Source organism: Mustela lutreola, chromosome X (assembly GCF_030435805.1).
Source record: "Mustela lutreola isolate mMusLut2 chromosome X, mMusLut2.pri, whole genome shotgun sequence".
NCBI lineage: Eukaryota > Metazoa > Chordata > Mammalia > Carnivora > Mustelidae > Mustela > Mustela lutreola.
This window is the reverse complement of record NC_081308.1, coordinates 50,644,085-50,669,292: the sequence shown is the minus strand read 5'-3', so window position 1 is coordinate 50,669,292 and position 25,208 is coordinate 50,644,085. Positions and strand designations below refer to the sequence as shown.

General features: G+C 43.6%; 1 long non-coding RNA gene across 3 annotated transcripts; it reads right to left on the bottom strand.

Moving 5' to 3' along the window:
* Positions 1-11,485: 11,485 nt before the first annotated feature.
* On the bottom strand, positions 11,486-23,798 carry LOC131821975 (uncharacterized). Of its 3 annotated transcripts, XR_009350037.1 has the most exons (4): positions 23,655-23,798; positions 18,935-19,007; positions 13,302-13,551; positions 11,486-11,621 (listed from the first exon to the last, which is right to left on the bottom strand). It is a non-coding gene; the product is annotated as an uncharacterized LOC131821975 (long non-coding RNA). The 3 variants fall into 3 exon arrangements; XR_009350036.1 differs by lacking the exon at positions 11,486-11,621 and having other exon boundaries at positions 13,055-13,551; XR_009350038.1 differs by lacking the exons at positions 11,486-11,621; positions 13,302-13,551 and adding an exon at positions 13,676-14,844.
* Between the last annotated feature and the right edge of the window lie 1,410 nt (positions 23,799-25,208).

Genomic DNA, 25,208 nt, shown 5'->3' with positions numbered 1-25,208 from the left:
TGGCAACAAATTATTATTTTGAACAATTCAAATCTTGGCAATTTAAAATTTTGCTATAGCATCCATCAATAATTCCATTGGCTGCTCACAGGCAGTGTCATATTCGCCAACAGATTTTGAGCAACCAGGGGAGCACTTAGGTAAATTGTCTCACCTAACACCACAGCCTTGTAGTTCACAGTAGAATATGAAAGCTGAAATCATAAAATAAAGGCTCAACAGGGAGTCAGTTCACTCTGGGAATGATGTTGGACTGTAACAGATTTTCTCAGTTACCACACTAATAAGTAATGATTCTCGCTGCATAAAATAGTTTTCTTATGCATTTCCTAAATTCTTCCAGTTGCACTTTATTGTGCATTTTCTCCCATTTAGTCCTCAGTAACAAATGAAGCTCCTTATTAGAGGAGATGAAGAGTGTCTAGTTACCAACCTTTAAATAAGAAATTTTCATAGGCTTGATGATAGGTGTTGTATATAATCTAAACATTTTCTTCTCTACAATAAACAATCTCACTTCCCTGCATCTTTCCTCATCTACTCTCATTTCAGAACTCCTTAGTTCACTCTGAGAATTGGAAGGAACAACAGATAAGAAATTGAGAGGTAAGTCTGTGGTCACAGTTCTCCACAAATTAACTGTCTGCCCTTGGATAATGTACTTCCACTTTCTGAGCTTTGTCATCAGTGAAATGTGGAGTTTGGACACAATTACCTTTAACTATTCATCCATCTCTAAAACCAAATTTCTGATGCTTCCCTGAAATCTGTCTAGTTTGTCCATCTTAGTTAGGGAAGCTGCAACTGGACACAGCATGCTGGTGCTGAATACAGAAATTAGTTCATCACTGTGGCATGCTGTATTACTATCTCTGAATCCTGGTCTCATAATATTTTAAAATTATTGGATGTAAAGGGTGAAAGAATTATTTAAGATCCATGTGGACCTTTTCCTGATAATCTCCCTCAGCCTTAAACTTTAAATTTTTTCAACTTTGTTTTTATGTGTATCAGCTAAAGACATATCTAATTAACATTCATTTTGTTTGCTACATATTATTTCTCCAACGTATTGTTTTATTTTTATAATCTGGGCAGCCATGGACTAACAAACCTTTCCACCTGGCAGCAATAATTTACTGCCATAATTATTATTCTCACAAATCACCAAGGAACATATTTAGCAGTGTCAGGGCTGGTGTTGGCCTCAGAGTAGTACCACCAATGTTGACACTGATCCACTGATAAGTCCTCTCTGCAAAATGACCATGAGTTGTGTGATCCAGCCTAGACTAAGTTCCTAATTCACTTATTTTTCATTTACCTACTTATTTGATTATATTTAAGACATACGTGTTGTATTGATCTACTTTTCTTGAGAGAGGGAGAAGCAGCCTAAGCCAAGAAGATGACACCTAGGAACCTATTTAGATAATATATGACAAAAGGAAACTTACCATGGAAAGATAAAGGAAAAAAAACCAGAATGCACCCAATTGAACTATATTAATTCCTATATTAAATATGATTGTATTAAAAATGGCAATAAAAAACAGATTATCAGAATGAATAATAATATAAGACTGAAATGTATGTTACCAATATGAATACACACTTATAATAAGAAAATTAACAACTTTGAAAGAATCAAAAGTTGGTTTTTCTAAAATATCAATAAGATTAATAAACTTCTATCAAAACTAATAATTTTTGTAAATGCCAAAATCAAGAATGAAAGCGGGACTATCACCACAGATCCTTAGAAAGAAAATAAGAAAATAAGCTATGAAAAGCTCTATGCCAACAATTTTGATAACATAGATTAAGTGGAAAAATTCTTTGAGAAATATTTCCAAAGTGCATACAAGAAGGTATCTAATCTGAAGAAAAGTATCTAAGTTAAAGAAATTCAATTTGTAATTCAAAATTTCCTCAAAGAAAATTCCTTACTCAGATACCTGGCTCAGGTTAAATTCTATCCAAAATTTAAAACAAAAAAATATGTATCACACAAAACTTTCTGGAAAATAAGGGGGAAGGGATGCATCTCAATGTGTTTTATAAGGCCAGAATAATCTTCTAACTGAAATTTGAAAGTGACAGTATAAGAAAAGTAATTATAGACCAATATTCCTCATGAACACACATACCCACACAAAACCTTAACAAAATTCAGCAATATATTCAAAAGATAATACATTATTAGCAAATAGCATTCACCTGAAGAATGCAATATTGGTTTAATATTTAAACATCTACAACTGAAATCACTGTATTAAACTAAATGAGAAACTCACCCAATAATTTCAAGAAGTATAGAAAAAGCACTTGATATAAAACCCAACAAACTCAGCAAACCAGAAACAGTAGGAAACTCCTTAATATGATAAAGGACATTTATGAAAACCTAAACACTAATAAAAAGAAAGCAGGAATAGCTACATTAATTTCTGACAGAGCAGACTCCAGAGCAAAGAAAGTTTTCAGAGATAAAGAGGGGCATTACATAATAATAAAGCAGTCAATTTTCCAAGAAGACTTAACAACTCTTAAAATATATGTGTCTAACAACAGATGTCAAAATGCCTGAGGCAAAAACTACTAGAACTACAGGGAGAAATAGATGAATTCATTATTACAGCTGAAGAATTCAACACCCTCTTCAGAAATCGGAGGATCTGGGTGCCTGGATGGTTCAGTTGCTTAAGCAACTGCCTTTGGCTCAGGGCATGATCCTGGAGTCCCAGGATAGAGTCCAAGGATCGAGTCCCATATGGGGCTCCCTGCTCAGTAGGGAGTCTGCTTCTCCCTCTGACATCTCCATTCTCCTTCTTTCTCTCAAATAAATAAATATAAATAAAATCAGAAAAAAAAAAAAAAGAAATGGGCAGAGCCAGTAGAAAACCAGTAAGGACATAGTTGAACACCCTTAGTCAAGTGGACCTAGTCAACATTTATCAACTATCTCATTCAAACACAACAGAATACACATTCTGGATAAAGAACATATACAAAAAATCCCCCATAATTAACATTACACTTAATGGTGAGAAACTATAAGTTGTCCTGCAAGATTAGGAACAAGACAAGAGTGTCCCTTCTCAACACCATATTGGAGGTCTTAGGTAATGCAATAAGACAATAAAAGGAAATAAAAATTATACTGATTGGGAAGGATGAAATAAAACTGTCTTTGTTTGTAAGTGAAATGATCATTTATGTAGGGAACAAAACTGTCAAAAAATTCCTGGAAATAATAAGCAATTATTGCAAAGTTCCAGTATACAATGTTAATATACAAAAGTCAATCACTCTCCTGTATACTAGCAATGGAAAAATGGAATTTGAAATTAAAAACACAATACCATTTACATTAGCACCCCTAAAATGAAATGTTTAGTTATAAATCTAACAAAATATTTATAACATCTATATGAGGAAAATTATAAAACCCAAAGGTAATATGTCAGAACAGCTAAATAAATGAAGAGATATTCCATGTTTATGGATAGGAGGACTCAATATTGTCACAATGTCAGTTATTCTCACCTTGATCTATAGACTCAACAAAATCCCAATAAAAGTTCCAAAAAGTTATTTTGTGGATATCAACAAACTGATTCTATATTTCATGTAGACATGTCAAAGACTCAGAAAAACCAACACAATACTGAAGAAGAGCAAAGTCTTACTGATAAAAATCAACTTCAAGACTTACTACAAAGCTATCAAGACAGTACGATTGGCAAAAAATAGACGAGTAGATCAATGAAACAGAATAAACAGCTCATAAATATACCTACATAAATATAGTCATATAGTCAACTGATCTTTGACAAAGAAGCAAAAATATTCTTTTCAACAAATGGTGCTGGAACAACTGGATAACCACATATATTTAAAATTTCCCTGATGCTAAGTGATGCGGAGCACTTTTTCATGGGTCTTTTGATCTCTTGTATATCCTTTTGGTAGAAAGTTGTGTTCATGTTTATACCTACGTCTTAATCTAGGATAGGGGTGGTCCAAGGAGCATGGAAGATGTGATCTGCTTAGGTGTGGAGACCTTCACAGATGTCTGAATTGAGGGCTAGAGTTAAGGAGAGTATCAGGCTCAGGCTTTGCATTCAGTATGGTTTGGAACTATAAATAAGCAGGGATTGGTTCAAGATTTCATTCAGATTTCTTCTCTAAATCCTTTCTGCAGTTCCAAAAGGCATGATTTCTGACTTTGTTGTAGGATGAGCCCTCTGCTTTGCTTAGGTGCCCCCATTCCCTGGGGATCTGGAGCCAGGCCTCTGGGCATGGTCCTTTAAAAAGCCAATCTAGGGTAAGGGTTGGGGGCTAGGATCATGGCAGGTTCAATCTGCCAGCTGTGTGGCAAGACTACTGAAGGGCTGAGTTCAGGGCATGGTCAGGGTGAGTGTCAGGCTCCAGGTTTGAGTCCAGCCAGCACTGAATATGGGGGTTGCTTTAGGTGGGCATGCAGATGTCTCCTGCTCTGAACCATTTCTGGAATTCCAAATGGCATGGTTTCCTTCTGGGTGGCAGGTGGAATCCTCTGGATTTGCTCAGGTGTCCTTAGTCCCTGGGGCTTTGGCATCAGGTCTCTGGGAACAGACCCCTCTGAGCCCAACCTAGGGTCAGGGTTGGGGTCAAGTTTACAGTCAGGGTTTAGGGTCACAGGTTAAGGTCAGGGGTTAAGGTTAGGGGTTTGGGGTAGGGTTAGGGTCAGGGGTTGAGGTAGGAGTAGGTTTAGGGTTGTGCTAGAGTTAATTTTTTTGCCACTCCTGTGGGACAGAAAGCACGCTACTGTATTATATCCTCCTTGCACACTGTGGCTAACAAAGGGGAAGCACACACTCACCCTCATAAGTTCACACTTACACCTTTGTTTCTGCGCATCACTATCATGTACAGTGAATTCCTGTTGGGCTGCAGACATGTAGATGTGCCATTTAAGGTTTAAATAGAGGAGGATGGAGATGGAGTTCTGGCTTAAAGGATGGAAGTCCTTGCCTCTGGGGGTGAAGAAATTACATTTTACCCAGAAGGCGCTATGCTCTGTTCAAAGAAGTGACATGATCCTAGGACCTTTGAGACCAGGGATCGACACAGACCTTTCCATAAGGTCTCTGTAAAAATTTTCTGTCAGGTTTGCTGTCCATGTGGTGTCTCTGACAATGACTCCACTCTTGCACTGTGGCTTGAGAGCAGCCACAGACCATCCATAACTCATGTTCCAGCCACACTTTATTGACAGAATACAGGGAGAGGTCCCATTTGGCCCATGGGTGATAGTTTTCCACACTCCAGATCTGCAACATGATGGATGATGGGGGAGAGGGCTCTTCTTTTTTAGTAGCAGAGTGGGAGTACACTGCATGACCCTGGCCCCTTCACTTTAAAGGAAAAAAAGATGATAGTGAGATTGGACAACAATGAAGGCCTCAGGAATTCTCCTGCCTTTTCTGTAGGCCTCAAGTTTGCCACAAGACGTTTGTCTGTGGTTGAATTCCATGTAGATATTGTTTGGCTGAGACAGTCCCCATTGCCTGGTGGGCATATCTTGCAGGTTATATACCACATAGATGGTCATCTGGTTCAGGCCAAGACCATGAGTACATTTAGGGTTCTCCTGAGTTAGCAGAGGTTGTAGCATGTGTGGGCTTCAGGGCAAGTCTGATTCAGCCCTCAGCAATGTAATAGAGCATCTGGCTTCCTGAGCTCTCTGTGGCACTGGCACAAGCCTGGCTGAGGCCACTTCTGCAGTCATGATGGAAAACCCCCCTGGCCTGGGCAGTTCACCCCATCCTTGGCCCTGCAGGCTAAGACCCAAGGTTCCTCCCACCTCATTGGCTGGGACCAGGTCACATGCCCATGAATGAACCAATCCCTGGAGCCAGGGAGTGGAGCCATGGAGGTTGGCACATATTGTTAGGACCTCTGTTGTAATGACTTTTCTAATGGCTGTGGTGGCAAGATCTTATGGGATGCATCTGTTAATAAAACGAATATTAATTTCTGATAGTAAGTGGGTCCAAGGTGCTGGCTTAGCACCTAGCACCTCAGTCCCAGCACCTCAGTACTGATGTACTTCTCTGCAGAGACAATGGCTGAGGAGCAAAGTGGATGGAAACTGGCCCAGAGTGCACAAGAGAAGTGTGTGTGTTTAGGGGATTGGGGATAATAGCTCTGGGCAAGCTATAGCTCCAACTTACCTAGGTTCAAGAAGGTGCAGGGAATCCTTGGTGTTTCACCATCCATCATTTTGCAGATGGAGAATATGCCTTTGCATAGAGTCTTGCAAGACTTGTTCCAAGTCTTCTCTAGTTTGTACGGAAGTCGGTAAGACAGTACCCTTCATCTGCTGGAATAGGCATGAGAGGCTGAGTGCTCTCAAGAAAGTATCTGCCTTTCTGTGAACCTGCACACAGGCCTGATGAGGACAGTTCACGGTTTTGTTCTGAGGAGGGAGTGGTGCCACGTGTGATCCCGGGAAGAGAACAGACCTGGAGTCTGCTGTAGAGCTACTTCATGGGAGTGGGGGTGGTCTGAAGCATCTGCCCCATGGGATGTCTGTCCTTTATTGAGTTCTGGGTATGGTTTCTGTGACTGTGTCCTAATGGCTGGGATTTCCAAGGAGCAGGATTTTTTGGCTTTACATTAAGAGTTGGTCCACCCGGACTGGGCAAGTCCCATTCTGCTGCTGAGAATTGTGTCTCCAGTGGTTGGAGTGTGTATTACAGGCCTAGAGGTCAATGGTGGGGTGGTTACAGTGGTCAGTAGACTACTGTTATTGATGATTTTTGTAAGTGAAATCTATAGGATGATATGTTAGATCTTATGGTTAGGGATCTACATTAGGTGCCCATAAATGGTGCTTTTTCTGAATTTCATATTTGGTATCTTTTTACTACTTCTAATAGCCCTCTTTGTACTTGGTATTCCAAGAAACAATGCATTACAACGTTGCCTGCATTGCATTGATGGGAATTTGAGCATGAAAAGGTTGTCAGTGCTTCCACAAATTGTCCACTGGAACAGCCAAAAAATAAAATTTTATTTTTGACACTAAGTAGGAAATATCCTGCTGTGATTCTTAATTTAAACCAGGGGAAGGGTCCTCTTTTGGTACTGGTAATGAGTACCATAGGCCTTCCTAGGGAACATTATCAGATTCTATTGGAAACTTGGTCTTTGTTTTTGTGGAAGAATCAGGAGTCAACCAGTTATTTGTGTCCTGTCTCATTTTCCATGATAGTTCCACAATATCTGGTTTCACACCTCTACCATTGTGAAATCCCAACTTTGGCACCAACTTTCCCTTCTCTGTCAAGGGCAGAGAGCCAAGTTTGAGCCAAGACAAGAGCCGCTTCTTGGGGACTGGGAGACTCTAGGATCAGAATACTGTTGGTAGGGAGTTACTGGGATCCTAAATTCCAAACAAGCTCCTGACACCCAGATGAAATAAATTTCTTTTTTTTTCTTAAGATTCTATTTATTTGACAGACAGAGATCACAAGTAGGCAGAGAGGTGATCAGAGAGAAAGATGGGGAAGCAGGCTCCCCGCCAAGCAGAGAGCCTGATGAAGGGCTCGATCCCAGGACCCTGAGATCATGACCTGAGCCCAAGGCAGAGGCTTAACACGTGGAGCCACCCAGGCGCCCCCAGATGAAATACATTTCTGAATTAGAAACTTCAGATAGAATTTTTTTGTCCATGATGACAACTGAAGAAAATGTGTCATCCCTAAACCTAACCTTAATCCCTAACAACGCTGAAACCTAAGCTGACCTTAAAGCCCAAACTAGAACCCTGAATCTCAAACCTGAAATGGAACCCAAAGCCTGTACCTGAGCCCTGGATCCAAGCCCTGAACCACGAACCCAAACCCTAAACCAGACCTCCAAGTCATGAACCCTGAACCCAAATCTCAGCATGAAGCCAAACCCCAAATTTGACCTTGAACTTTATCCCATACGCCCTGAGTCTTAAAGCCTAAATCATAAACTTAAAGCCCTAAACTATCACTCTGTTCCCTTGTCCTTCACTCTAAATCCTCACGTTAACACTAAACCCAAAGCCTGATCTAGAACTCTGACTAAAACCTGAACCTGAACCCAAATTCAAACCCTTCACCACACTTTGCTTATGCACCTGCCATTGATGGATATTTGCAGTTTCTACCTTTTGATTCTTGTGAACATTGTTTGGGTTGGGGGCTAGGGTTAGGGTCTTGGATTAGGGTAGGGTCCAGGCTTGAGACCAAGTTGAGGTAAGAGTGTGGGTCTGCATCAGGGCCATGTTCAGTGCCACTGTTTGGGTCAAGGACTGTTTAATTCCACATTGTTTCCAATTCATTGTTCCTTAGCTATTTTGGGGGAAGTTGGGGGATATTGGGCTCCATGCAGCTCGAATTTCCGGAATGAAATGGCGTCAGCTGGACCCCGGGAGGGAGCAGCACCTTCCACTGAAGGGTGAGCTCCCACAGTCCTGCACTGCCTTCCACCGCCTGCAGAGGGCTCCAGACCTCAGCTCCCGCCCTGAGCCCAGGCTGCGCAGCCACAGCTGGGACCGGAGCCCTGACTCTTCAGGACCCACTGTGGAGACTTCCGGAGAATGTGGGGCGGCTCCCACCCTGACAGGACAAGCTGAGAAGGGTGTGGCTCTGCATCCACACTGACCGGACCCATTGTGGAGGACGCGCCCACACTGACAGCAGTCCAACCTCCTAAGGACCAGATTCTGGAGGAGGTGAGAAGAAGCCGCCTGAGTGGACTGTCAAGGGGTTCGTGGTCTCAGGACCCCACAGAGGAAGGGCACCCTGTGTAGACACTGGGGCTTCCGTCGTTTTGTGTGAGGAGATGTGGCCTCCTGCTGTGCTGTGTGTGGGGCTGTGGGGTCCCCCCTTTCTGGGCTTGGGTGCTCCTCGGTCCTCGTCTGTGTTTGTGTGCTTGCGGATTCGGTTCCTGGGGTTCCTCAGATGGTCTGCAGTCAGGGAGCGTCCGCCTGCCTCGGTGCTTGTGCTCCCCCCACCTCAGCCCTGCGCGGTCCTTCCCATGTCCACACCCACTCCGGGCTGGCGCCGAGTCCGGAAGTTCAGGAGCCACAGTGAGGACTCTGTAGACGGTTTTGGGGGGAGTATGTATTTTCCCAGTGTAGGTTCTTCCCTGAGCACAGTGCCTCCCCATCTCCGTGTGTCCCCCTTCCTGTCTATCGTCATTGTTGTAGGGCTGTCAGAGGACAGGTCTGTCACCTTCTTGGTTCAGGGGCCTCCCGGGTATCTTGCTCTCTTGGATGCAGGTGTAAATGAGATTGTTCTCCATAGTCTCTGATGGTTCCTTCCGAGCACGTAGGAGTGCCACTAATTTGTGCATATTGATTTTGTTCCTTGCAAGTTCTTGAATTTATTAGTTCGATTTGCCTTAAACTCAATCTGCCAGTTATTTGATCAGCAGCATGGGTTTATTTGGGAAGAGCAGGGAATGGCAGTCTGGGCTGAGCAAGCTACGGTCCCATCACAGGCAAGTGCGAGAAACAAGGGAGAGGAACATTATTTCATGGAGGAGGAAGAAGTTGGGAGGGGTTCTTGGAAGGAAAGTCCCCTGGAGAAAGGCAGGGTGATGGAGAATTCTCACCAGCTGAGCTGCAAAGCTCCTACAAAAAGTCAGGAGATGATCGGGGTGCCTGGGTGGCTCAGTGGGTTAAGCCGCTGCCTTCGGCTCAGGTCATGATCCCAGAGTCCTGGGATCGAGCCCCGCATCGGGCTCTCTGCTCAGCAGGGAGCCTGCTTCCTCCCCTCTCTCTGCCTGCCTCTCTGCCTGCTTGTCATCTCTCTCTGTCAAATAAATAAATAAATTCAAAAATAATAATAAAAAAAGTCAGGAGATGAACCTCCAGCTTCCCCTGTGGAGCCTGGAATTAGTGAGTCTCTCCTGTGGGGGATTGCAATGTGGGGTCTGTAATGGGCACTGAGCACCAGGCGCCCCCTTCCAGCCTCCCCTTCTGGCATCCCCAGTCCACTTTACTGGGGCTTCCCTTCCTGCTTTTGCACAGTTCTAACCAGCTTGTGGTGGAACGTTGTGGAAAACTGGAATTCCAAATCCACTGCCTCTACTGCACCTGAGACACAGGGGCCCATGATTTAATCCTCCCACGAGTCTCTTGCTAACATGTGTCCTCTCCATGTTGGGTGACCTGGATCTGGGAGGGCTTGGCCTCCATCCCAAAGTCTGATGTCCTCTCTGCTTCCGTGTCGTCGTGCTAACATGGATATTTGGAAGAGTCATTTCCTCTGCGGTGATTTCAAAGTGCAGTCAGCTTGTTATAGCAGCACAAATACGTGCTGTCTCCACACTCAGATTCCCCAGCCATCATTTCTTTACCACGTTTGCCACTTCACACGGGATGCTTCAGTGTGTTTGACCCCACACCAGGACAATGTCCTGCAGAACCACCACATAACCTGAAATGAGGAGATCATTACAGAACCCATCCAAGGGTTAGTGTTAGGGACCAGGGACATGGCAGGACTGACCTGAAGACCCCATGGAGAGCTGTCTGGGTGGCTGAGTTGACAGTGTAGGTGAGGGTGAGTGTCTGGCTCTGGCTTTGTGTCCAGGAGTCAGCTCTGTGTGGGTGTGTCCTCAGCTGGGCATGCAGATTTCTGCTCCTCTGAATCCTTTCTGGAGTTCCAAATGGCACAGTTTCCTTCTGGGCAGCAGGCTGAGTCCTCTGGGATTGCCCAGGTGTCCCCAAATTGTAGGGCATCTACTGCAAGGCCTTTGGGGTCAGAATCCTGAGAACCAAACCAAAGGTTATGGTTAGGGCCCACCACATGGCAGGCCCGATCTGCCAGCACTCTGTCCATCTTTCTGGGGGGGGGGCAGTGGCAGGATTGGTTCAGGGTGAGTGTCAAGCTCCAAGTTTGCATCCAGGGGCCTGCGGAATATGGGGGTGTCCAGAGGTAGGAATGCAGATTTCAGTTCCTCTGAATCCTTTCTGGAGTTCCAAATGGCATGGTTTCTTTCGGGGTGGCAGGGTGAGTCCTATGGTGTTCCTCACTCTCCCCAATCTCTGAGGCTTTGGAGCCAGGTCGTTGGGGACACACCTCTCAGGACAGAATCTAGGCTTAAGAGTTTGTGCCTATGGGCATGGCTGCACTGATATGAAAGCACTGTGGTGAGGATCACAGGGGTCTGAGTTGAGAGCATGGTTCAGGATCAGTATCAAGGTCTGGGTTTGTGTCCAGGGGACCGCTGAATGTGGGGGTGGTCTCAGATGTCCAAGCCGATTTCCCCTACTCTTAATCCTTTCCAGCATTCCAAATAGCCTGGTTTCCTTCTGGGTGGCAAGCTGAAATCTCTGGGATTTCTCAGGTCTTGCCCTTGCCCTTTGAGCATGATCAAACACATGAATAAGCAATTATATATTTTTTTAAAAAACAACAAGCCAATGCACAGACCTCTGACAGCAGCACAGGACGCTGAAGGGACCAGAGTCCCTACCTTGGGCAGTAGTGGTAGAGGCCGGGTTCTGCCACGCAGGTCCCTAGACCTTTGGCAGTTTCCACGATTGCAAATCCAGACATGCAGAATCCTGAGGGACAACCTATTAACTGCAAAAGAGCGAAAATTCATCAGGATTCAGAGAGTGGAAATCCATTTATACTGGAAAAGAAAGAAGCAGGTTTGCTGTGAATCCAGCAGGGAGGACAGGCATAGATAAAGGCTGGTGTATGAGTCACGGAAACTATTGTTTCTCAAGGGTCATGCTGTCTCTGTAAAATGCTATGAGGACTCTCTCTTGGGGAACTCCTGCTTTCCTACCAGTGACGCCCCCAGATTCTGCTTTGCTAGTCCCATGGATTCCTGGGGATACCCATTTGGTAAGCTACACTATCCTCATGACAACACTTGCTAATGGACTGAATGTTTGTGTCTTGTCCCAATTCAGATGGTGAAGCCCTGACCCTCAAGGAGTGCCATCAGGAGGTATGGGCTTTGAGAGGTGATGAGGTCATGAGATTGGAACCCTTATGAATGAGATAAAAGCACTTCTGAGAAAAAACCTGAGAGATTGTTCTGCCAGCTGTCAGCCATGCAAGGCTACAACAGAAATATGGGCATCTATAGATAATGACGCAGTCTCTTGCTAGATATCAGATCTCCCAGGATCTTGCTTTTGGACTTCTCAGCCTCTAGAACTGCAAGGAATAGTACATGTTTTGCTGTTTCAGCCACCCAGTCTGTTATCATTTGTTGCAGCAGCCTGAACTGAATAAGGCAGAGCCCAAGTCCTGGTTAATCCCTGCTTCTACTCATTTCCCCTCAGAAAGAGCTTCTAAACCAGAACTGACCTCTGCTTTCCATACACGTGCTTCAGACTCCTTCTGTGAGAGCCCAGACTTTGTAAAAGACTCCTCCCTCATGGCAACCAGCATTCTGTGACTCCTGGGGAATGTCCTCCCTGACTGTATTGAGTCAATCAATCTGATTTTGATTCTGGAGTCCCAGGATCACGTCCTGCATCAGGCTCCCAGGTTCATGGGGAGTCCATTTCTCCCTCTGAACTTCTCCCCTCTCATGCTCTCTCTCACTCTCTCTCTCTCTCTCTCTCAAATAAATAAATAAAAATCTTTTAAAAATCTGATTTTAACAGACCATAAGCTTGTTCTTGCTGGTCTTTGGAAGATTAGGCATTAGCCCTTCTGAGAAAGTTCTGAATGGCTGCTTCATGAAGGGGTGAACTGAGTCCCCAAAGTCTCTTTTTGCTGCCTTCTAATCAAAGATGCTGAGACAAATCCTCCCAGGTGCTGGTTTTTCAAAGCACTTAATGTTTTGGCTTTGAAGTTCCTCACTTGACAGTTCTGCTTTAATCAGTTTGTGACAAAACAGCCAATTGGTGGTGGATGCAAAGTGCACTGATAAAGTTAATATCAGGGAACAATTTTTTGAGTGTCAAGCATGTGCATGTGTGTGCACACACATATCCATGTGCTAAGCATTATGGTAAATGTCTGACAAGAACTAAAACATCAAAAAGTCAGGATACCCCATTAGCTGATATTTTTATTATTCCTACATCCTAAACTATGGAAAACAGGGTCAGAGAATAAGAAGTGGCAAAAAGAATCAAGATTTGAGGCAGTTCGACTTCACAGCCAGCCTTGATCAATAAGCATGTACACCTGTGTCTAGTTTCAGCTCTGTTTAACCTTGCCATAACCTTGGATAAGCCATTCATCTCTCAAGGTCAGGTTCTTGGTCCAAAGAGGGAAGGGGCACAGGTTGAGTACCTCCAGTGGGACTTCCTGGCAGGCTTGTTCATCCAAGCATTCCTGTTTCAGTTTGAGTAATTGAATCCAGTCTTTGTTTTACCGAAGGCCAAGCTTGTCCAGTGTGTCCATGCCACCAGCCAGCAGCATTTGTCCATGCCATGTAACAACTGAGCAACATTCATAGGAATGGGGGAGCAAAAGATGTCCATAGTTGTTGACAGATGTTCTGCACGGAGGGACAGGAGCCTGCTGTTTCTAGTGGCCTTCTCTGTCGAGTTAAAATAAATGGCAATTATTTGCAACGGCAGGGATGAAAGTACAGGGTATTATGCCAAGCGAAATAAGTCAGTCAGAGAAAGACAATTATCATATGATCTCAATCATATGTGGAGTTTAAGAAACAAAACAGTATCATAGGGGAGGAAAGGAAAAAAATAAAACAAGATGAAGTCAAAGAGGGAGACAAACCAGAAGAGACTTAAAAAAAATATTTTTATTTACTTATTTGACAGAGATCACAAGTAGGCAGAGAGGCAGGAAGAGAGAGAGAGGAGGACGCAGACTCCTCAGGAGGCAGAGAGCCTGATGTGGGGCTCGATCACAGGACCCTGAGATCATAACCTGAGTTGAAGGCAGAGGCTTTAACCCACTGAGCCAGCCAGGTACCCCTCAGAAGAGACTCTTAATCACAGGAAACAAACTGAGGGTTCTTGGAGGGGAGGGGGATTGGTGGATGGGGTAACTGGGTGATGGACATTAAGGAAGGCATGTGATACAGTGAGCACTGGGTGTTATAAAAGACTGATGAATCACTAACCTGTATGTCTGAAACTAGTATTATATGTTAATTAATTGTATTTAGATTAAAATTTTCTTTAAAAATAATTTTAAAATAAAATAAGTAACAACCAAATAATGATCAGAGTTATCCAGCAGGGAGTATCAGATCTAGATGTCAGTTAAATTTAAGGGGCTTGCCGAAGTTTAGGAGAGTCACAATAGGTCATTTTCCTGTGTGGGGAAGTCTTCAGGGGCAGTTCCAAAGACAAAGATTATTAATATTTCTCCTTCCCCCATTCCTCCTAGAGCCAAAGATGTTTCCTCCACTCACCCACTGGCCCTGTATGTAGGTGTTTCTTTCTCTCTACCAATCACAAAATCAGTGAGTAGCCATAACTTCACCTTTTCCAATATTCGCCTACCCCCGACCTTTTGTTTTTAATGGCCATGGGCAACAGGGACAAAGACATTTTTCAAAAACTTACAGAGATCTATTATGCTCTACTACCTTGGCCCGCATGGGCCACTGCAAAGGGATTCTGTGAACTGTGTACTCAGATGAGTGGTCATTATCTTCAAAAAGGCAGGGGCTGTGATAGACACAGGAACCAAAAAAGCAAGAGTTAATGGACCATCAGAATAATGGAGTACCAACACTTTTTCGTCCTTGGCTTGAATCCTCAAGGTCCAGTGTCTCAACAGAATTTTCATTTTGGTCTCATCTGACTCACTTGTCCACCCCTGGGCCAGTGGGCAGTTATACTGAGAACTGGAAATTTTCCTTAGAAGAGAAAAAGAGTATTTGTCAGATAAACCCAGGAAATGTCCATTATAGGAAGTTAGGCCTTTTTTCATGGTACTCCATTAGCACCCTCCTGACTGTTAAAGAAAAAAAAATTTGTGACACCCATTAAAGACAGTAAGGAAGATTTTATTCAAGGGATGCTACTATGATGGGATTTTATTTTATAGTATGGGAGAGAAATCTGGCTCAGCTCAGACAAATGGAGATTTATAGCTAAAGAGCATGGTGGGGGTGACTGAATGTAAAATTAAGATGGAACATCAAGGGTAAGGGTGAAGGGATTCTGGCTAAACCATCTGGACAGTAATATTGTAGAAGGAAGGCTAGGGTCATAAACTATTGAGAGTAGGGGATAAGGAATTTTTTAAAAGACTTATTAATAAATTTTAGAGAGAGGGAGCAGGGATAGGGGTAGAGGGAGAGGGAAAGAGAATTTTAATTTTAATTAAATTTAAATTTAAATTTAATTTAATTTAATTTAATTTAATTGTAATTTTAAATTAAAATTTTAAAATTTTAATTTTAATTTTAATCTTTACTGAGCATAGAGCCTGAGGTGAGGCTTAATCTCAGGACTGAGAGATCATGACCAGAGCACAACCAAGAGTCAAACGTTCAACCAACTGCACCAACCAGGTGCCCTGGGAATAAGGGATTTGATCAGATATTAAGCGTTATAGATACTGAAGCACCTGGGTGGCTCAGTTGGTTAACTCTCTGGCTTTGGCTTAGGTCATGATCTGATCCCAGGATCAAGCCTGGCATTGGGCTTGCTGCTCAGTGGGGAGTCTGGTTCAGTCTCTCCCACTGCTACTCCCCCAGCTCAGGCTCTCTCTCTGTCAAAATAAATAAATCTTAAAAAAAAAAAAAGAGTGGTAAGAAACCAGGGGTGAGAGATAAGGAATTTGATCAGATATCAAGAGTAGGATAGGAGATTGCTGAAAAATTGACTAAGCAGGTTTCTTGCTAAAACTGGGCTAAGTGGGCGGAGCCTGAGATCAAGGCTCACAGAAAGAGGACTCAGAGGAACTTGACTCAAGTCTGGTCAAGGAGAAAATCTTCATCATCCATGACCATTGTATTTTCTGCAGTCATACATTTTACTAATTCTTTTATCAGACATTCAGTGAACGAGAAACATGAACATAGCAGCAATAATATAACAAATGTAAGCGCTCTAGCAGAGACAAAGGCGGTATAGGAATCCATCTCATCAGATTTAGAATATGCATGACTCCATGACTGAATTACTACCACTGCTTGACTTTACTGTTGAGATTAAGATGTAGTACAGAGGATCAGAGGGAAGGGAGGGAAAACTGAATGGGAGTCATCAGAAAGGTAGACAAACCATGAGGCACCTTTAACTATAGGAAACAAACTGAGGGTTGCTGGGGGGGGAGGGGAGTGGGAGACATGGAGTAACTGGGTGATAGGCATTAAAGAGGACACGTGATGTGATGAGCACCAAGCGTTATCCACAACTGATGAGTTACTAAATTCTCTGAAACCAATGATGTACTATCTAATGGTTAATTGAATTTAAATACCTAAAAAAGACACTTAAAAAAAAAGATGTAGCATAACTCACAATATCCTTTGAGTGGAAGAATGTGCGACTTTCCACACCTCTGCTGTCCAAGTCCCATGGCTAGTAGCCACATGTGGCTAATGACCACTTAAAAGGTGGCCAGTTCAAATGGAGAAATACTGTAAAAGCAGAATAAACACTGGCTTTCAAAGACATATTGTAATCAAAGGTCAGAGAATATTGCCACCCTCACATCGCAAACATCGCATGACTTCTACAGCTAATGAAAGTGGGACCCAAGATGGGAGAGGTCAACTGGAAAGTCCATGATGTCAGAAAGAAAAAGGGAAAAAAGAGTTACAATCCTGGAGTGGATGGGTTGAGGACAGTCAGAATGCCTTTTTTTTTTTCTTTTTTGGTGATTCTGTATACGGACAAGGAGAATTCACTGGAGATGACATCTGTATGCCTAACATTTTCAAGGGAAAATTATGAAAACCCATATAGACCCACAGCCATAGTTTAATTATGTTTGAAATGTATTCAGACCTACTCCAGTCAATAAATTGCATACTTTCACATTTAGCTTCTCCATTTTCTCTTGGGCCCCTTCCATTCTTGAAATCCCAACACAAATCCCATCTCTTGCCTAAGGACCATAAACTACCTCACTATCAAAGGCCACAGTTCATTAATTCATTTGATTCATTCAAAGCAACCTAATCTTGAGTGATGTCTTGGGCTCTCTTCTAGGGACTGGTGACACGGTGAACAAAACAGGTAAAGATCTCACTTTCATGGAGCCTATCTGGTATTTAGGGGAAAATCTTTCCTTATCAACATGAAAAGACTTATTATGGATGTTGCTTAGAATTTCAGTTTTTTTTTTTTCTTGACAGTATCTCAGGTGATCATCTTTGAGGTGGTTCTCCTGAAAATCCCTTTGGGGGGTACTGATTCGAATTTCTGAGTCAGACACTTTCCTAAAGACAGGGGTCACAGGAAAAGTGACAACTGTCACTGTTGCAGTAAGAACAGGGATCACAATGCTTGAAACAGAGATATGCTGCTCAGCTGTCAGAAAGTCCACAAGGCTCCAAATGTGTGTGGCCAACTAATGGAACCTGTAACTCAGAGCTTATCATCCTGAGAGCAATGGGAAATCCCTCTAGTTAAGGACTCTCCTGACGGAAGCTTGACAATGGCCTTGATTCACTTACTATGATGTTTAGGTAATTATACACATTAAGAAAAGTGCACAAGGCATTTACATTTCCATGATACCATCAAGGATATTGTTGTTTTATTAAAATGTTACATCTAGAGCTGTAACGTATAGAGTAGTTAAGTCAATCACTATGTGGTACAGGTGAGACTATTGTAACAGCCATACTTCCATAAAAAAGAAAAATTTTTTGTGGTTTCTGATCTAGGAATCAGCCAGTGAATAATTCTATATCAGTGTCCAGTTACCGGGATAAACATGTAATCTATTTATACTTCTGAGGGTAAGCTGAATTGCGATCACTGTTCTAGTAACTACTCATTTACCCAACATAACAGATATAAGAAGGTAAAAGGCTTCTAAGGAGACTGGCTACTTATATTTTGAACCACATCTTGGCAGGTATAACTTGCAACTTGAGCTTAGTGGTAGGATTTCTAATATTTACTTTCTCCTTCCCTTGGCAAGTCAAGTTAGTTAAAAAGTAATTAGAGTTGAGTCCATTGTTTTTCGTAAATGTTTACAGAGCTATAGAACTCTCAAGCTTTCTTTACTAGACAGGATTAGATCACATTAGTGATAAAGATCAGAATGATTTACATTGCTAAAATGAGAACTGCCTGTCAGTTTGGAGAAAGCTCATTTTTATAACCAACAGATTGGCTGGGATAGAGATTAATGAGTGCTATGGGTGGGGTGATGAAAGTGATATATTCAATGACCTGTGGAATTTGTTCTGTAATTTCCCCACTCCTCTGGTCAGCAGAGCATCTTCTTCAGTACCCAGCACTGCCCATAACTGCATTCAGAAAATCACTCTAGCAAAATGGTTATTTGTTTTGCCTTTTTAAATAATTTTTTAAAACATTTGATTTATTTACTTGACACATAGAGAGAGAGAATGAGAGCACAAGCAGGGGGAGCAGCAGAAGGAGGGGGAGAAGCAAGCTTCCTGCTTGGTGGGATTGCACAAGGGCTGAAGAAGACAGAATGGGAAGGGGACAAGGAGAATAGTGGGTTTCAGCTTCTTGGAAACAGAGCCCACATCTATTTCTATGTTTATCTCACTGCTCTAAACCCAGGTCACAGCACAGTGCCTGCAGCAGATTCATGGAAGTGCTCCAGAACTGATGACTATTGCTATTTATACTACTAAAATTCCCCCACAAAGCGCCAAGTGTCATAGCTTCTCCCAGTTCCCCACACTGAACGCAATGAAGAATCAAACTATCGGGTTAAGGATGGCGAGAGGCGTTTAACAGGACCCAGATCACAGGAGCCATATTGTATTGCAGGACCAGGGGTCTTACCAGTGACTAGGTATTCACTCCTCTTGAGAGGCTAGCTCCTTGGATCTCCCTCTTCAATCCTCTGAACCTATGTCTGGCATCAGAAACAAAAGTAAACATAACTTATCGCCCTTGTTTATTTTTTACTATTATTTGTTGCAGAGGAAGAGAGAGATCACAAGCAAGGGGAGCAGCAGGCAGAGGGAAGGCAGGCCCCCCACTAGAGCCTGGTATGGGATTCAATCCCAGGACCCTGGGATCAAGACCTGAACCAAAGGTAGATGCTTAACTGAGTAAGCTACCCAGGCATCCCTTATTGTCCTTCTTTAAAATTTAATGTATTCTCTCTCCCTCTCTCTTTGTCCCCACTCTGTCACTCATACTCACACAATCACAGAGTCACAGACAATAGCAAGGTATTTCCCATTCTAATTCGCTAAGGCACTATGAGCTTAAGCTCAACGGAATCACTTTGCCAGCTGCTGCTCTACCGTGCCCTGATCCCTTCTCTGTCCCCAAGCTCGATCTATATAACTCAAGTGTCATGGTGGTGGCTCTTTCTGCCCTCCCTCCACAAGGCTGTCATCAGCACACTCTTCCCCGTGGCTCCACTCCCCGGCACTGGCTGCCTTTGGCCTACTGGTATGCCCTCTCCTAGAGCCTTTCCACTCTCCCTGAGGGGAAGACAACCCTTACTTCTCCCCTGTGGCTGTCACGTGTCCGCTATATATTATGACGATCAGCCCGATTAAGAGATTGGGAACTAAAAGACCGGCTTCTGGTTATGGATAAAACTAACTCTGGGGCTTGGGACACATGACAGCAGCCCATGGTGGTAGAACTGAGATGGTTAGGGAGTTAACCTGCATTTTCACATCTGGTCAGCAGCAGAACAAAGAGGACACCCCAGATCTCCTATCTCCCAGAACAGTACTCTTCAAGTAACTTACAGCACCATCCTTCTCCAGCTTTGGGAGTGGCACTTTTCCAACCCCAAAGTCTTGATTCTAGGCAGCACTCTGAGAGATATTCCCTCCAGAATCACCCCTGGCTAGAAGTAGTGGTTGGCTAAGGCCTCCCAAATATCTTCCCTTCAGAGTTGCGCTTGCATCAAACTCAAAACTGTGGCACGTACGGGACTTTCCTGTCGGCCTCTAGCTCTAATGACCTATTGGACTTCAGAGGTGCTCTTTTATACCCACTTACCTTATAACATCACCGTGTGACTCCTCTAGAATTCTCTCCATGGTTTTTCTCCTGTACTAATTGTTATCGACTGAATTGTGTCCCCACAAAAGTCATATATAGAATTCCTAATCTCCAGTGTGACTGCATCTGGAGATAGGGCCTACCTAGAAGGAGGTACTGAAGGCTTGGTGAGGTCACGGGAGTCCTAATCTGCTAGGACTGGTGTCCTCATAAGGGGGAAACACATGAAAGCACTCCCCCTACCTCCCATCTGGGGGCCCACAGAGAAGAGGTCACCTGAGGGCACAGTTGAAAAGACAGTGATCTATACACCAACAAGAAAAGGCTCACTGGAGACCAACCTTGCTGGCACCTTGATCTGGAACTTCTGGCCTCCAGATCTGTGAGAAAATATATTTCTGTCATTTAAGCCCCCCAGCCTGTGTTTGGTATAGCTGGCTGAGTAGACAAAAATATACTGATAAAGCCTTCTTTCAGGCTTGGGAGAAACTTTCTATACACTGTGCTCCATGCTTTTGGGTCTAACCCTTCTCTCCATAGCCATTGCTAATATTTGAGCCAGAGAAGTCATGAATACTAGGAATGTTGGAATTGGATAGGGGATCAATAACCATCTAACTCAGTATCCCCAGCTATGAAGAATTCACACACACACACACACACACACACACACACACACTACAAACATGGTTATCCCACTTAATTACATTGGTGATTTCTTGATACCCAAGCCCACATGCCAGCTCCCCTTCGAAGTACTAACCTCACTATCTCCCTGTGACCTACCCACCTCCATGCAGACTTGGGACCCTATACCTCAACTCCTGCCAAGCTAATGACAAAAGTTTATGATTCAGTTCCTATCTCTCCTGCTTTATTCATGACCTCTTAAAGTCTAGTGACCCATCCTCCTCCTCTTTCTAAAAAACAAAACAAAACAAAACAAAACAAAACCCACTGCTTCCTGGGAAACTTTCAGATTTTTTTTTAAATTTTTTTTTATTTTTTATTTCTTTTCAGTGTAACAGTATCCATTGTTTTTGCATCACACCCAGTGCTCCATGCAATACATGCCCTCCCCAATACCCACCACCTCGTCCCCCCTACCTCCTCCCCACCCCTTCTAAATCCTTAGATTGTTTTTCAGAGTCCATAGTCTCATGTTTCACCTCCCCTTCCAATTTCCCTCAACTCCCTTCTCCTCTCCATCTCCCCTTGTCCTCCATGCTATTTGTTATGCTCCACAAATAAGGGAAACCCTATGATCATTGACTCTCTCTGCTTGAATTATTTCACTCAGCATAATCTCTTCCAGTCCCATCCATGTTGCTACAAAAGTTGGGTATTCATCCTTCTTTCAGATGTTTTTTACCTCTATAATCTACTGGAGGATAACAATGTACCAGAACCCTTGAGTGACCATTGATGCCTATTGGTCACATCGTGTATGCTACGTAGGACCCTATTCTGTGTTCTTAACAATCATGGCTTTGACTCGTAGCTGAAGGTGGACTTTAACTGGAGTCTATTGTGCAAATACCTGAAGCAGGAAGTCCCCTGCCCAGTGAATGAGGCATGCAGACTTCCAGAGGTCTTGAGGTCCTCTCTTCAAATATACACATTCACTTTGAGCAATCAGGATTCCCACCCAAACGAGAGACAAAAGAAAAAAAAAAAAAAAGAAAAGAAGAAAAAAAGAGAGAGAGAGAGAGGAAAGAAAGGGAAGATGAAAAAGAAGTTTCAGCCCAGATGGGCCCCAAGGTAAGATTTATGAAGTAGACAAACAAAAAGAGATAAAAAGACCGATACAAGTATATGACAAGAGAAATATATATATATGTATATGTATATATATATATATGTGTATATATATATATATGCAAATAAAGAAAGAACCTCGTCAAAAAGAACCACAAGTGTAAAATTTATATGCTATCAGGACAAACACAAAAAACACAGAAACACTGGTGGAAGAAGATGGGAGAGTTCTCATAAATTCTCAGTGTGTGTGAGGAAGGTTGTTTTGATTCTTCCTGGATGTATCTTGATATCTTTGTTAAAGGACTCAACTTTCCTAAGATAAAGGGGATTAAAAATTGGTTTACCTATAGGGGTAGTATTGATTGGGGAAAGGGGATTACTTTGAAGTTTAACTCTATATGAATATTAGAGGATAAAAATAAAAAGGAATAAACTAAACTAAATTTAAAAAAAGGAATTCAAAAAATAAAAATGCAAAAGAAAAACATAGGTGTATGTATCAAAAAATTCAGGTTAGAAAGGTATTATGGAATTTGATGTACTGTACAACTCGCTGTGATGGTAAATAGGTTAAAAAAATTACCTATGTGTAAAAAAAAAAAAAAAAAATGAACCGGAATAGTGGGAACAAGTGAACAATACAAGTTTTCCCATGAAGTAGTGGTTGTTCTCTTGTAGTCCTTTTTTTTTTTTTCCTCTTATTTTTTCTTTCTTGGTTTGTTTTCTGGGGGAGGGGCCTGACACGTGGGTTGTCAGTCAATGATGTTTCCTGAGTTAAGTCCTCCCACCCCCCTCAAGGGGGTGGGCACTGAGGAAACTGGTTTTTTTCAGGCTTTTGTTCTCTGGCGGTTTTAATGCTTGTTCACTTTTTTTTCCCTCTCACCTTGACCGCCTTTGATGGTTTTTGTAGTTTTAGAGGAAAACAAACCACACCCTGATCTCCCTCTCAGAGAGAAGCATCAGTCTGGGTGCAGAGCCTAAATAAGTTCCCCCTTGGCCACTGGCAGAACAGGTTCCAAGTTGCAGACCCCTGGGGGCGCAGGGTCTTTTGCTTGTACCCAAAGCCAAGGCAGTGGCAGCTGTCTGGGAGCTCCCAATCGCCAGAGAGGTTCCAAGCAGTGATCCCACACTGAGATTTTGCCGCTGGCCCGGGCTGGGAGTGCCTGGCTTGCGCGCACCTCTTTCAGAGGGGGCGCGCATCTCGGGCACTGAGAACGGGGTGCTGGTCCGTAAGCACCAGGCTGGGCTTTTTCGCACCTCTGTCGGGAGAGTTTGGGGCTCTCGGCTTAGGCTTTGAAACAATGGCGCGGGTCAAAGAGCGCCGGCTGGGCCTTTGTAACTCAGGGGAGCATGAGGGACATGGGCGTGTATCTCAAGCTTTGTGGTAGGGCTCGCGAGTTCTGCCCACCGGCGTGGCTCCCATCCCCTCACAGGAACTAGAACCCACGCATTCTCGGGCGCGCTGGTGGCTTAGGGACCAAGAGCTGGTTTCTCTGCCGCACTCTCTCTGCCTCAGCGCCAGGGAGGCTGTCCTGGGACCGGGGACTTAAGCCCCTGTCCCTAGCTGCCCAGATTCCCACAATTTCCCCCCCGCGATCCTTTGCTCTTTTGGAGTGCTTTCAACCAGTCTCCATGTTAACGCTGGTCCCCAGACACAGGGCACTCTCGCTTGTATTGGGGTATTACTTTCCAACCGGTCGCCTCTGGTGGCTTCCTCCCCCTTTTGATTATCTTCCGGTATCAGTCCGCCACCGTTCCCATTTCGCTTTACCTGCCCACTGGTGTCTTCTGCCCCTATAGAGATCCAGACGTGTATAATTCTGATCTCAGGCTGATTTCATGGGTGATCGGAGTTCTTTGGTAGGTAATCAGCTCACTTTGGGGTACAGGCTGAAAAGGCGCCTCCTCCTACTCCCCCGCCATCTTGTCCCTCCCCCCACACATTCACTTTGAACAGTCGTACCCTCCCCGAGGGAAAAGGCGACCATCCAAAATCAGCGTGTGACCTCAGAGATTTGCTGCTAGATTGCAGGCAGTGTTAGCGTCCTCCAGTTTGTTGGCCCCTCGGTGCTAGTGAAGGACCCCAGGTCAGAATTATACTATAGCCTATAAGTTTTAACATTCTTTTTATAACCAGCTTATGCTAACTGAGAAACTGTAGCTAGCTGACGATAGATAAGGGAGTCAGCAAGCAGCATAACAGGATAACGAATAGCGAAAATCTGTGTTTAACCCAGCTGTTTCTGGCTTCTGTATAATAATGCTTCTAATGCTTTGCTAAGAAATGAAAAATTGCTTAAACCCTCAACTCTAAGGAGCAAGAGGCTGGCTGAGGACAAAGCAAAAGCTGGCGCCTTGCACCCCCCCCCCCTTCACCCGCTCCCCTCCATATGTGTAGCATTATAAATAGTTAACTTGCAGAAATCACAGTCCTGCAGGGTAGGAGTCTCCCTTGGTTTGCAAATGTCCTTGAGATTTACAACAAAGAAGTTACCTTACGTTTGATAGCAGGAATGTAACATTTCACCAGGAGAGACTCCCAATTGTCTTTATGTTAGGACCTCATTAAAGGGAAAATGGCCTTGGCTTGATAGTAACCAGGCCTTCAATATCCTGATAGTGCTTTCATTCGCATGCGTGGGCTAACCGGCCAGTTCTGCTTCTGTAAGATTGCTTTGTCTGCTTTCGCACGTGGGTCCCCTGATCCACTCCACTGACGCCAAGTATGCCTGTTCAAACTATCAATCAGTCAGCTCAGCCCCTCCCGAAACTTGTTTGTCCATAAAAATCCTGCACTACCCCAGCCTGGTGTGCTCAGTTAGCTGGAGCTGCCGACCACCCGCCGGTACCTGCGTGACAATAAACCTCTTGCTGTTTGCATCCAGTGGCAGTGTTGGATTCTTGGGTAAGGGGATCCGCGGGTCTTTCACTAGAAATCCCCGTTTCTATACACAAGCTTCCTCTCAAAATTCTAACCAATTAATGGAGGCAACTGGGTAATTTTCTATCGACATCACAAAAGTCCAAGCCTATGTATTTTGAAACAAACAATTTTGTCCTCTACTGGGTTTGCTATTTTAGTAGAATTATGTGTAAGAGAGGCAGTTAGAAAGAGCTTCTGATGTACAAATTTAAATTTGAACTTATTCTAATTTTGAACTTTATTCTCTTCCCTCTCCCTGGAGAATTTCTTTCATGTCCTTTTTAAAAAAGATTTTATTTATATATTTAACATAGAGACACTGCAAGAGAGGGAACAGAAGCAGAAAGAGTGGGAGAGGGAGAAGCAGGCTTCCCACCAAACAGGGAGCCCGATGTGGGTCTC